Raw genomic sequence first — 12023 nt, 5'->3', positions numbered from 1 at the left:
GCCTTGATCATAGTACAAAAACCATGAAATATCCTTTTATCACTTCTAGAATCAAAATTTCCTATTTTGTCATCTCATTTAATGTAACATTTTCTTCAAAATATTCTAAAGTTCTTAATTGTAGGTACATGACCAAACCAAAACTCATAAGAATTTTAACTTGTTCCATGCCTTATCTGAACCTTGTTCAAGGTGTATATTTAATGTTTAGTTGCTTCTCTCCAATGTACATGTGCTACCTTACATTCAAGCATCATAGTTTTTGATGTAGCAAGAATAGTTTTATTTCTTCTCTCTACTACACCATTTTGTTGTAGTTCCTAGGGGGAAAAAATTTCTAAGAATACCACACTCCTTACAATATTTATTAAACTTACAATGTTCATTCTTTGCTTTATATTTATATATCTTAAGCTTATCTAATGCTTTAGACTTGTTTCTTATAAAACCAATCACATAATTCTAGAGTAAACATTGACAAAAAGGAAAAAACCATCTCTCACCATAATACAATCTTGTCTTTGTAGGACCACACAAGTTTTTATGTACTAATTACAACTTCCCTTTACCAATAAGTATCTTTCTCATTAAATTGTTCCTTTTTTTCTTATGCATCACACATTATTTGCACAACATGTTAGTAGGTTTCATAATCAAAGGTAAATCTATTACTGCATTAACATTACATATTCTCACCATAGTATCAAATTTTACATGAGAAAACCTTCTACTCCATAATTAAATATCATCAATCTTAGCAACAAAAAAGCTTACATCTGAAGGATTTAATTGAAAAATATTACCTTTAGTCTTAGAATCGGTTGTAATCATATTTCCTTATTGATATTTAATTGAACATCTTCCATATCTTAATTGTAAATGATAACCAATGTATACAAGTTGTCCAACACTTAACAAGTTATGTTTTAAAATATCAACAAATTAAACATCATTAATGTTAGCTTTACCATCAAGAGTTACATACACCTTTCCCTTAATCAAGCAAGGAGTTGTCCCAAAATTTGACAATAACACAATCATACTTTCTCAACTCAACAAACTTGTCTTTGTCATCCATCATGTGATATGAGAATCCATTAGATCTATAATCCATTATGATTTCTTCTCTATGTGTGAAACTAAATCTTTCTCTTCCTTAACAAGACTTTCATATCTAATAGAAACACATATTATTCCATCTTCATTATCACTATCCTCAAAGTTAATATCAAGTTTATCATCACTAGCATAATAACATTCCTTAGGTTATTTTGACTTGTACGGCTTAGGATTAACTTTATATTCTTTGGTATGACATCTACAAGCAATGTGACCAACTTTCTTACATAAATATCAAATTATAAGTAATTTTCCTTGAAAATTTCCCTTACCTTTGTATTCTCTCTTTAAGATCAATGCCTCAAAATTATCCAACTTTATTTCTTCTTCCTCTACTTTTTTTTCCGCTAATCCTTAGAATAATCTAATAGTTTTCCACTGCTAGTGTTCACACTTTTTATGAGTTTTATTTTATCTTTATGAGTAGTAGCTTTAAATGCAAATTCAACTTTAGGTAGAGAATATTTTAATTTATAATTTTCAAAGGCTTGTAACTTTCCAATAAGTGTCTCTTTGATTGAATCCCCTAATAAGAGGAATTACTTCCTCAATATAATTGATTTGATTCTCATAGGATGTTGTTAAAGATCTTACATTTTTTGCACAATCTTATCTTAAATTATAATCCCTCTAGTATTCCTTATCCCTTTACTAATATCCACAATTATTTGAACATAGGCTCTAACCATCTCATTTTTTTGAATTCTTACATTATTTATCTTGATTTCTAGTTTTGTAACTCTTCTCACTCTGTGCACTTATCTACTTCATATATTGTCTCCAATTTTACCCAAATCTCATGTGTTGAATCCAATTCATTCACCTATGTAAACTTTGTTGCTAATAATGCACTGATTAAGGAATCTCTTACAATAATGTTACACTAAAATTCCTTATTATCATCATATGTACCTAAAGATATATTTCTCTCTTATATTATGTCAATTTAATTATTTATAATCAACAAAAAATCAACTCCCATATAGATCAGGAAAGTTTTCATCTTATTCTTCCAGTTGTCATTGTTGCCTCTCATCTTTAGGAATTTCCTTCTTATATGCCATCATGGATCTCCTCAAGCTACTAAGGTTCCTTCTTAAAGAGGATTTGAAGATCTAATACCAATTGTTAAGAAGTAAAGTCCACACCTCACAACAGAGGGGGGTGGGTGTGAATTAGTGGTGGATAAATGCAATTAATTACAAACTTATAAAACTAGTCAGCAATAACAAAAATGTCAATGCATAATAAAAAGAAACCAAATAACACAACACAATAATTTTTGTTCCCGATTAAAACCCTTGATTAGAGGGAAAAACCCTAGTGGAGATGATACATACTAGATATTGTACTAATATATAAATACCCTATTAGGATTCAAATACAAAATATTTAGTACAATATCCTTGTTAAAAGATAGATCCATGTTAGGATATATTAAACCCTTGTTAGAAGAGTCCAACCCATTAGGAGCTATTAAGAACAAAAGACTTACTTCCTAAGTACACTTCTCAAAGGATGAAATGTTAAACAATCTTTCCTTTAGGATGACAAATCCAAGAAATGTGAATTGATTGATCTTAAATTGTTAAAATATTTCCTTTGAAGTCCACTAGGATTGATATATTCCAATCATACCTCTTCTCAAATAATTTGAAAATATTTCAGCTTGGGTCTAATATTCCAATATCAAGGCTTGCATCAATAATACCATTCCATATATTACAAATGAGGAAAGTAACTTTCTTTTATACCCATTAAAAATAATCAATTAGGTTAGCCTATTAGGGCTTCTCCAATGTATAATTAAATACATAGGACAATGCTAAGGTGTACACACATTCTTAAGAAATTATATAATCATTACATAAATTATTCCACATGCTACAATACATAATTAACTCTTTCCAATAATAATCAACATGCTACACTTCCAGGTTGATTGCCAATAAAATATACCATACATTACATGCCAACAACCAATCTAGAATTATCCAAATGATCCAAAAATCCAAAAATATGTGAAAAAATGTGTGTTATATAATCCTCTAATCTAACCAAAATTATTTCCAACTCTCTATAAAGATACAACTAAAAGATTGCAATTACCACTAGTATAAATATTTATTCACTGGTTTGGTACTAGTCTTAACTAAATCATCAATAACTTAACCAAATAGTCATATAAAGTACTATAACCATAGAAGTAATGTCTATACTCATCTTGAAGAAAAAAATTATGCTTTCATATCCATAAATGTCAATCATTATCCATATTGTACTAATCAAGAACTTGTAACATACAAAATTTGAGTTTGCTTTCAACCTTAGAACATATGTTGACATCAATGAAAAACCTATCATCAATACGACATGTGTACTACCTAAATAATCTCTCCAAGTTCCAAAAATATCATCTACTTCCAACACATCTCTATTTGTAGAATAAGGGTTATGAACTATACACAAGTAAAAGTTGTAACAAGTTGTCTAAGTTGAATAATGAGGTCCAAATTGGTCAAGAGGGTCAAAACATGCAAAATTGCCATGAAAGATTAATAATTTTGTAAATGATAGTTTTTATTCCATTTTGATGTGTTATAAGTGTTTATGCAAATTTTTTGGGTCATTTGTGCTAAATTCCTAAAGATGTCAAAAAGTTGCTTAGTACAACATTTGCAAAGTGTGATATTTTGCAAAAAATTACAAAACCATTGTAAAGGGTGAGTATGTTTGGCTGTAACTATAAAAATATCTTAGTCAATCTATAAGACATGTATTTTTTGATTATTAGATGTGTGTCAAGTTGGAGGAGGCTTGTGAAGTAATTCATTAAATACACCTCTGACCATCACCACAAAATTCTACAAAAATAGTTATAGATAAATAAGTGCTTACCCTCATTGGGCAATATAATTATCTATGTAATGGTGATAATTAATTTTGGAAGGAGGATTGTCTCCAAAAAATTAATTGTAGTGTATTTTTTATTGATATTAAATGATTTTTTTAATGTTTCTAGATCAATATTATTGATAAATCCTATGAACAATCATATTTCGACCCATTTCTTAACATTTATTGTGTGTAAATGGATTAATGCACCTTGAAAATGGTAGGAACAAGTTGAAAAATGAATTAAATTTTATTTGTATTAACTATCTAAAATCCTCATTTTTAGCATTAGCCACAAGGGCTTGATTATATCTTTGATTTTAACCTTTGGAAAAATCTATATATTTGATTTTTAGGAGTGCATTAACATACCTTTAAAAATGGTTTTAGTTTTAAGTTTAATGGTTTTGTGTATTGGGATTAAGTTGATCCCCTAATGGGTAAAAGACAATATAATTTCTTATTTAGGTTGTAGAATGCTAATGATATGTAAAGAGTTTTAAGAGAATGGAAGAGTGGAATAAGAATAAACAAGACATGACATAAATTAGCATGAATTTAAATATCTCATGGTTTTACCAATGAATTGTGTGCTAATATGATTATCATTTTCATGATAGTGACATTAATGAAGGGAACTCATATTTTCTAAATGATTGATTCTTGGTAATTGTGAAATAAGTTAGTGACGAATCAACATAGATCATCTAAACACCTCATAGTTATTTATGTATATTGATCTTTCATGTCTCTATATTACTGATTAATTACTGGTAAGTTGCAAAGGAAAGATGATAATTCTTGTGATTAGAGTATGTAATTGATAATGAATTGATGAATTTATTGGTATCTGAAATGTTATTATAAGGCAAGGCCCTTGATTTTGGTTAATGTTATGAACCATTATAATGGAGCTACTAGTTTTGATGATTGAAAACATAATGTGGACAATAAACAAGGAGGATTCCTTGGATATGAAAGATAACTTTGTGGAGGATTCTTGCAAGTTGAAGATAAATGCTTACTGATAATAAATCATTATTTGTTACAATTCATTTGATAAAGGATTAAAGTTTGGCCTAATAGGTCAAGTTCTAATATGTAATAAGGACAAAAAAGGTGAATGAATTCCTTGAAAGCATAATATTGAAATGTTAAGTTTTTGATTGTATATTTGGGTCATCTTAATGAATGAAAATAATTTCTATATGGAATACGAATCCTAATAGGTGATTTGATAAATGATCTATAGTAAAGATGTTGATTATGTGATTATTCCTCCAATATGTTAAAATTTTTGATGATATTAAAATTTATGTTAAGATAATAAAAGGAGATGGATGGTTTTTTTATGCCTCTAATGTATTGAAGTTGATGATGAATATATAGAAATATTAATTAGATCATAAAGATCCTTGGGAAATTTCTTTTTTACATGATTATCTACATCAATAATCTCCTCAAATCTAATATTCATGCAACATTTTTATAATTTAAAATAATTTACAAATAATACTAGTGTTCTCATAGTTCTTCTTTACTCTTGGAGCCATGGTCTTTGTTGGATTTCCTAGTTTTTGTGCTTAAATTATAGAATAACAAACCCACTGTCTTTGGATTCTTGTTGGGACTAAGACCTTTGGGACTCTCCACATGTCATATGTTGATATTTCTATATTTTATTAAAATGAAGGCTTACCATTTTCTACTTTTATCTATAAAAAAATTACTTAGTGAGGGTTTCTAACTTTTTTGCAATGAAGAATCTTGTAAATTGAATAGCTTCACTTTCTGTACACTTCCTGAGCTTCTATTTTATCTTATGTATTTTCACCATGAGGTTGAGGATTTCTAGAGATGAAAATTTGAATACTACATATCTCTAAGGATTTTCCATATTAATAATAGAGTTTTCTTTTTCTTATCTCTATGATATATTATTAATATCATAGTCATGATATTACCTTTTGTCTTATCTAAATGTAGTACATTATTTTTATGCATCTCTCATTGTGATGAGTCAAGATGTGATTAATAAATCTCATATGGATTAGTATGAAGAAGAATGAGATCATTCAAGTTGAGGAATATGATTAGACATAAAATTGGGATTTGGTGGTAGATCAGAGTTTGATATGGCCCATAAGAATGTTTTCTAACCAAGATTTTGAAGGGAGTTTGTGAAGAATGTGGAGTAGAGGCCTAGTTCATAAAGGACTAACCATTAAGATCATTTTGAATAAGCCAAGAATTTTTATTTAAGTTGTGTGATTAGTTTGGGGATCTAGTGATTGAATCTATAATTGAAGGACTTGAAGAGGTGACTAGTGTTGTTACAAAACAAAAAAACAAGAAGAGTATTACTATGTAGAATTTTTTAAGAACCTAAATAGTAAATTTATCTTAATTCTTGCAAGTAAATTTCACTCTTAACCTTTTCCTTATTTTTGTGTCTTCCACCATTCAAGTGGTACTCACTATCTTGGGTCAAATCTTTAAGGTGTATTCCACTATTACATTTGGGATCAAATTGTGATGACAGACCATCTCAATTGTGATGACCACCTATTGCCCAAGCAACACCAACAAGAATTGGATCTTTTTGGATGAGCATCAAAATTTTTTCATCACAAATTGTGACAACAAGGGCTTCCATCATAATTGTGATGCATAAATTTGTCATGAATTGAAGCTAGATAGGTCAATACACCATCAAAATTGTGATGACTATACATTGGAGACACTGTTGCACTTGTGACATTTATGCGACAACTATGTTGTGGGTCTGATGACTAGCCATTGAACCTATTTGTTGCAATAGAGACAAATTTGTGGCAGCAATGTTGTGGAGCCGATGACTAGCTATCAGAATTGCAACAACAATGTAATAGAAAACAATATAGAATGTGTGATGTTGGAGAGAGTGCTTTCATAAAAAAACTATTTCTAAAATTCAACTTTGGTTATGAACATTATCAGGAGACTACAACGCTCTTACCCCTATAACTGGTTTTCCTATTTTTTTAATATTTTGGGAGAGACCGAATGATTCTTGTGACTATCAAACAAGAATCATTTGGTCTCTCCCAAATGATAAAAATAAAAGGAAAACCAGTTATAGGGATAAGAGAATTGCAATCTCCTGATAATGTTCATAACCAAAGTTTAATTTTAGAAATAGATTTGTTAGGAAAGCACTCTCTCCAACATCACACATTCAATATTTTTTTCTATTACAATTGCAAAATTTAAAGTTGTTGGATTGATCCTACTAGTTGGGGGTAACTAATTGTTCATTTTATCGTACCTAATATAATGGTAGTTCTACATGAATTTGCAATCAACCCAACTAATCAACAACTAGACCAATGAATCGTAGTCCCTAAGAAAAGAGAGTCAGACAATGAATCATTTGAGAGGGTAATAAAAAAAGGGAGAAAAGGAGAAGATATGATCATGACCAGGATACTGAGAATAAAAACTATGGACATACTAGAATGAATTCAGAGAAATATAATAGAAAGCCTATGAAAGGTTCTGATAAGAGGAATGATATTTATGGAGACACCAAACATAATGATATTATATATGATATAGAGGGAAAATATAAGAACAGAGATATGGAAAATAATTTTCTGATCATAGAATTGGTAAGCATCATACCTTTGTAAAAATTCAAGATGATATAGAGCTTAGAAGGGTTGAGATAATGGGAGAAAGAATTAATTAGGGTAGAGATGTTGAGGGTGATAGGTAAAAAGGATGAGGAAGATGGTAATAAGAAAATACTACTAGCTGGGAACAACTAATTGTTTGTTTTATCATACCTAATTTGATGGCAATTCTATAGGAATTTGTAATCAACCCAACTAATCACTAACTAGACCAATGAATTGCAGTTACAAAGGAATGCATATGTGACTGAAGTCCCTAAGAAAAGAGATTTAGACAATGAATAATTTGAGAGGGTACTAAAAAAAGGGAGGAAAAAAGAAGATATGATCATGAACACAATAGTGAAAATAAAAACTATGGACATATTGGAATAAATCTAGAGAAATATAATAGAAAGTCTACAAAAGGTTCTGATTAGAGGAATGATGGGGACACGACCCAAGAATAGAATGGAACCAACAGAAAGGGAAAATTATATTAACTGAGAAAATAAGCTAACACAAACAGTGCAGAGAAAATAAACTTCAAAACATGCCCTAAGGGCTTACAATAGCATAAATCTGGAGATAATTTCTCCTTTTAGTACCTCCTCTCAAAATCCACCCTGAACTGTCTTTTACAATGCCAGAAATCTCCTTAAATAGACCTCAGAGGGTTAAGGACTAGGAGTACATTCTAGAAAGTGCTAGTAGGCATCCACCGACCAAATAGAAGGTTCCAGAAGCTGCGTTAGAAGTCAGTGCAAATCTAGAAGAATCCAAAAATGGTAACCGAACTTCCGGGAGGCATAACTTTTGAACCGTAGCTCTGATTGACGAACCGTTTACATTTTCGAAAAGCTCTCAAAGTGCTCTATAGCCCTATGGACAACCTTTGATCATCCCCCATTTTTTGACCCTTTTCAAGGTCATTTAATGCACCAAACCTGACTTTGAAGCATTCTTAGGAGGTCTCCAAAACTCGAAAAACTGCAATAAATTTCAAATCGTGGGGCCTATTGACCTGATTCTTTTTCTAGAATGCTCTAAATCATGATTACATTCATCTGGCCAATTCACACCTTCTAGTTTACCGAAATGATGGCCCAAATACATGCTCCTATTTTTTCAAGATTTTTAAACGTACTGATAGTTGAACTGTGAGAGTTGGAACCTTTTTTTGACCCAAATGGGTATCCAAAAATGTAAAGACATGAAACATAAACTAAGTCTAAGTACATTTTTTGGGTGACACAGGATTGCCCTTATACCTCTAGATGCTCCTGCATCAGACACCCAGGGTAGATTGAAAAGTGACCCTGTCACTTTATGGATGGTAGAGGAAATCTCAAATGGGAAACCTCAGCTGCTGAAATCCAAGTTGAGTCCTTGATCGGTCGTCCTTTCCATTTGACCAAATACTCTTCATACTACCTATTTCTGGTACTCCTACCCACACGATGATCTAGAATTTCTTCTATCTCCTCCTTCTTAGAAACAGGAATTGGACATGGCTCTAACACCAGCTCATCATCTGCACCATCATCATGATACTCTGTTAAATCTGCAATGTTGAAAATGGGAGAAATGTGAATACCACCTGGCAGCTCCACTTCATATGCATTTCCTGAGTCATGTTTCTTCAAAATTTTGCAAGGGCCAAATTTCTTCATTTTCAGTTTATTGTAAGTACCGGCTGGAAATATTTCTTTTTGTAAGTGCACCATGACTAGATCCCCTACTTGGAATTCCTTATGTCTTCTCCTTTGATCAGCCCTAGCTTTATATTCTTGATTCATCTTGGTAAAGTGTGCTTGAACCTCCTCATGTAGATGCTTGATATGTTCAACAAATTCTTCTGCTTCAGCACTTGTCCTCTCCCCTTGTTCTATCTTCCTCAGCTCTGGTGCAGTCCTTGGGCTACTCCCATATACAATTTGGAATGGTGATTTTCCAGTACTCCTATTTACAGAGTTATTATAAGAAAACTCTGCCTGTGGTAGAATCAAATCCCATCCCTTGGGCTTATCCCCAACTAAACATCTCAGCAAATTGCCCAAACTTCCATTTACCACTTCTGTTTGACCATCAGTCTGTGGGTGATGCGTGGAACTGAATTTTAGGTCTGTTCTCAACTTCTTCCACAATGTCCTCCAGAAATACCCCACAAATTTAGTATCTCTGTCAGAAACTATACTCCTTGGAAGGCCATGTAGTCTTACAACCTCTTTGAAAAACAAGTCTGCAATATGGATAGCATCATGAGTTTTGTGGCATGGAATGAAATGTGCCATTTTGGAGAACCTATCAACCACCACGAATACTGAGTCATTACCCCTTTGTGTCCTTGGCAATCCAAGAACAAAATCCATACTTATGTCCTCCCATGGCCTTGATGGAACAGGCAACGGCTGATATAAACTAGTATTGTGACTAAACCCCTTGGCAACTTGACAAACTTGGCAACTTTGTACGAACTTCTTCACATCCTGTGATATTTGAGGCCAAAAATAATGTTCTCTAAGAATGGAAATGGTCTTATCTTGACCAAAATGTCCTGCCATCCCTCCACTATGTTTCTCCTTAATCAGATTTTTCCTCATGGAACTCCTTGGAATGCACAATTGACTACCTTTGAACAACATGCCATCCTGAATCAAATAGTCTAACCACTTGGTTCTATCTACGGCAACAGGTTCTTTACAAGCTTTCCATGCTTCAACAAAATTAGGATCCTCAGGATACAAATTCTTGAGTTCATCAAACCCAACTACTTCAACCTACATTACTGTAAGCAACAACTGTCTCCTACTTAGTGCATCTGCAACCCTGTTAGATTTTTCACTTCTATGCTTCAACACAAATGGATAGCTCTGCAAGAACTCTACCCACTTCATATGCATCTGATTCAATTTACCTTGGCTATTTAGGTATTGTAATGCCTGATGATCAGTATATAAAACAAATTCTTTTGGCAATAAATAATTCCTCCATTTCTTTAAGGCCTGAACTATTACATGGAACTCTTGATCATAAACAGAATACTTCTTCTTTGCATCATTCAATTTTTCACTAAAATATGCAATAGGCTTACCTTCTTGGCTTAATACAGCCCCAATAACACTGCCACTAGCATCACAATCCACCTAGAAAACCTTTCTAAAATTTGGAAGTGCCAACACAGGCTGTTCTGTCACCTTCTTCTTCAGCAATTCAAAACTTCTCGCAGCTGCTGTAGTCCATTTGAACTCTTTTCTATCCCCTCTTATTGTATCAGTTAGGGGTGCACATATGCCACTGAAATTCTTAATAAACTTCCTGTAAAAACTAACTAGACCATGAAATGATCTTACCTCAGTAGCAGACCTTGGAGTAGGCCATTCCAAGATGGCTTTTACCTTCTCTAGATCCATTTTGAGACCTTCAGGTGATATAGCAAACCCCAAATAGACTAGCTCCCTTTTTGCAAAGTTACACTTCTTCAGATTGATTAATAGTTTCTCTTCCCTTAGCCTTTCAAGGAAACTACAAATATGCAATAAATGTTCTTCCAAAGTCTTGCTGAAAATTAAAATATCATCCAAATAGACAATAACAAATTTTCCCAAGAACTTCTTAAGTACCTCATTCATGAGCCGCATGAAGGTGCTTGGGGCGTTCGTTAGTCCAAAGGGCATGACTAACCACTCATAAAGACCCTCCTTGGTCTTGAAGGCTATTTTCCACTCATCTCCTTCTCGAATCTGTATCTGGTGATAACCACTCTTCAGATCTATCTTTGTGAAGTACTAAGCTCCACTCAAGCAGTCCATAATATCATCCATCCTTGGCAAAGGAAACCGGTACTTGATGGTCATCCTATTTATAGCTCAAGAATCTGTACACATCCTCCACTCTCCATCCTTCTTTGGTGTGAGTACTGCAGGTACTGCACATGGACTTAGGCTCTCTCAAATCAAGCCCTTCCTCAACAACTCCTGAACCTGTCTATTTAGCTCCTCTGTTTCAGTAGGAGTCATCCTATGGGCAGCCTTGTTAGGCAGACTAGCTCCTGGAATCAGATCTATCTGATGATTGATTTGCCTTACTGGTGGCAATCCATCTGGAACATTATCAGAGATAATATCTCCAAACTCCCCTAGTAAATCTGAAACTTCAAGTGGTATTTCACTACTACCTTCTTTATCTTTCCTAGGAATCAAAGCATAGCACATATGCTGATGTTTCATGCCATCTAAAAACTTCCTTCCATCAACAAGACAAATCCTAGCACTGCTACATACTTTTTCATCTTCCTTTTTCATGGGCTTCAATTTATGGCGAACTCCATCCTTTGTGAGAGAGTATGTGTTTGCA

Source organism: Cupressus sempervirens, chromosome 3, assembly GCF_028749045.1.
Source record: "Cupressus sempervirens isolate cs-2001-9-10 chromosome 3, ASM2874904v1, whole genome shotgun sequence".
Classification (NCBI taxonomy): Eukaryota; Viridiplantae; Streptophyta; class Pinopsida; order Cupressales; family Cupressaceae; genus Cupressus; species Cupressus sempervirens.
The sequence above is the reverse complement of the archived record's forward strand: the minus strand, read 5'-3'. Positions refer to the sequence as shown.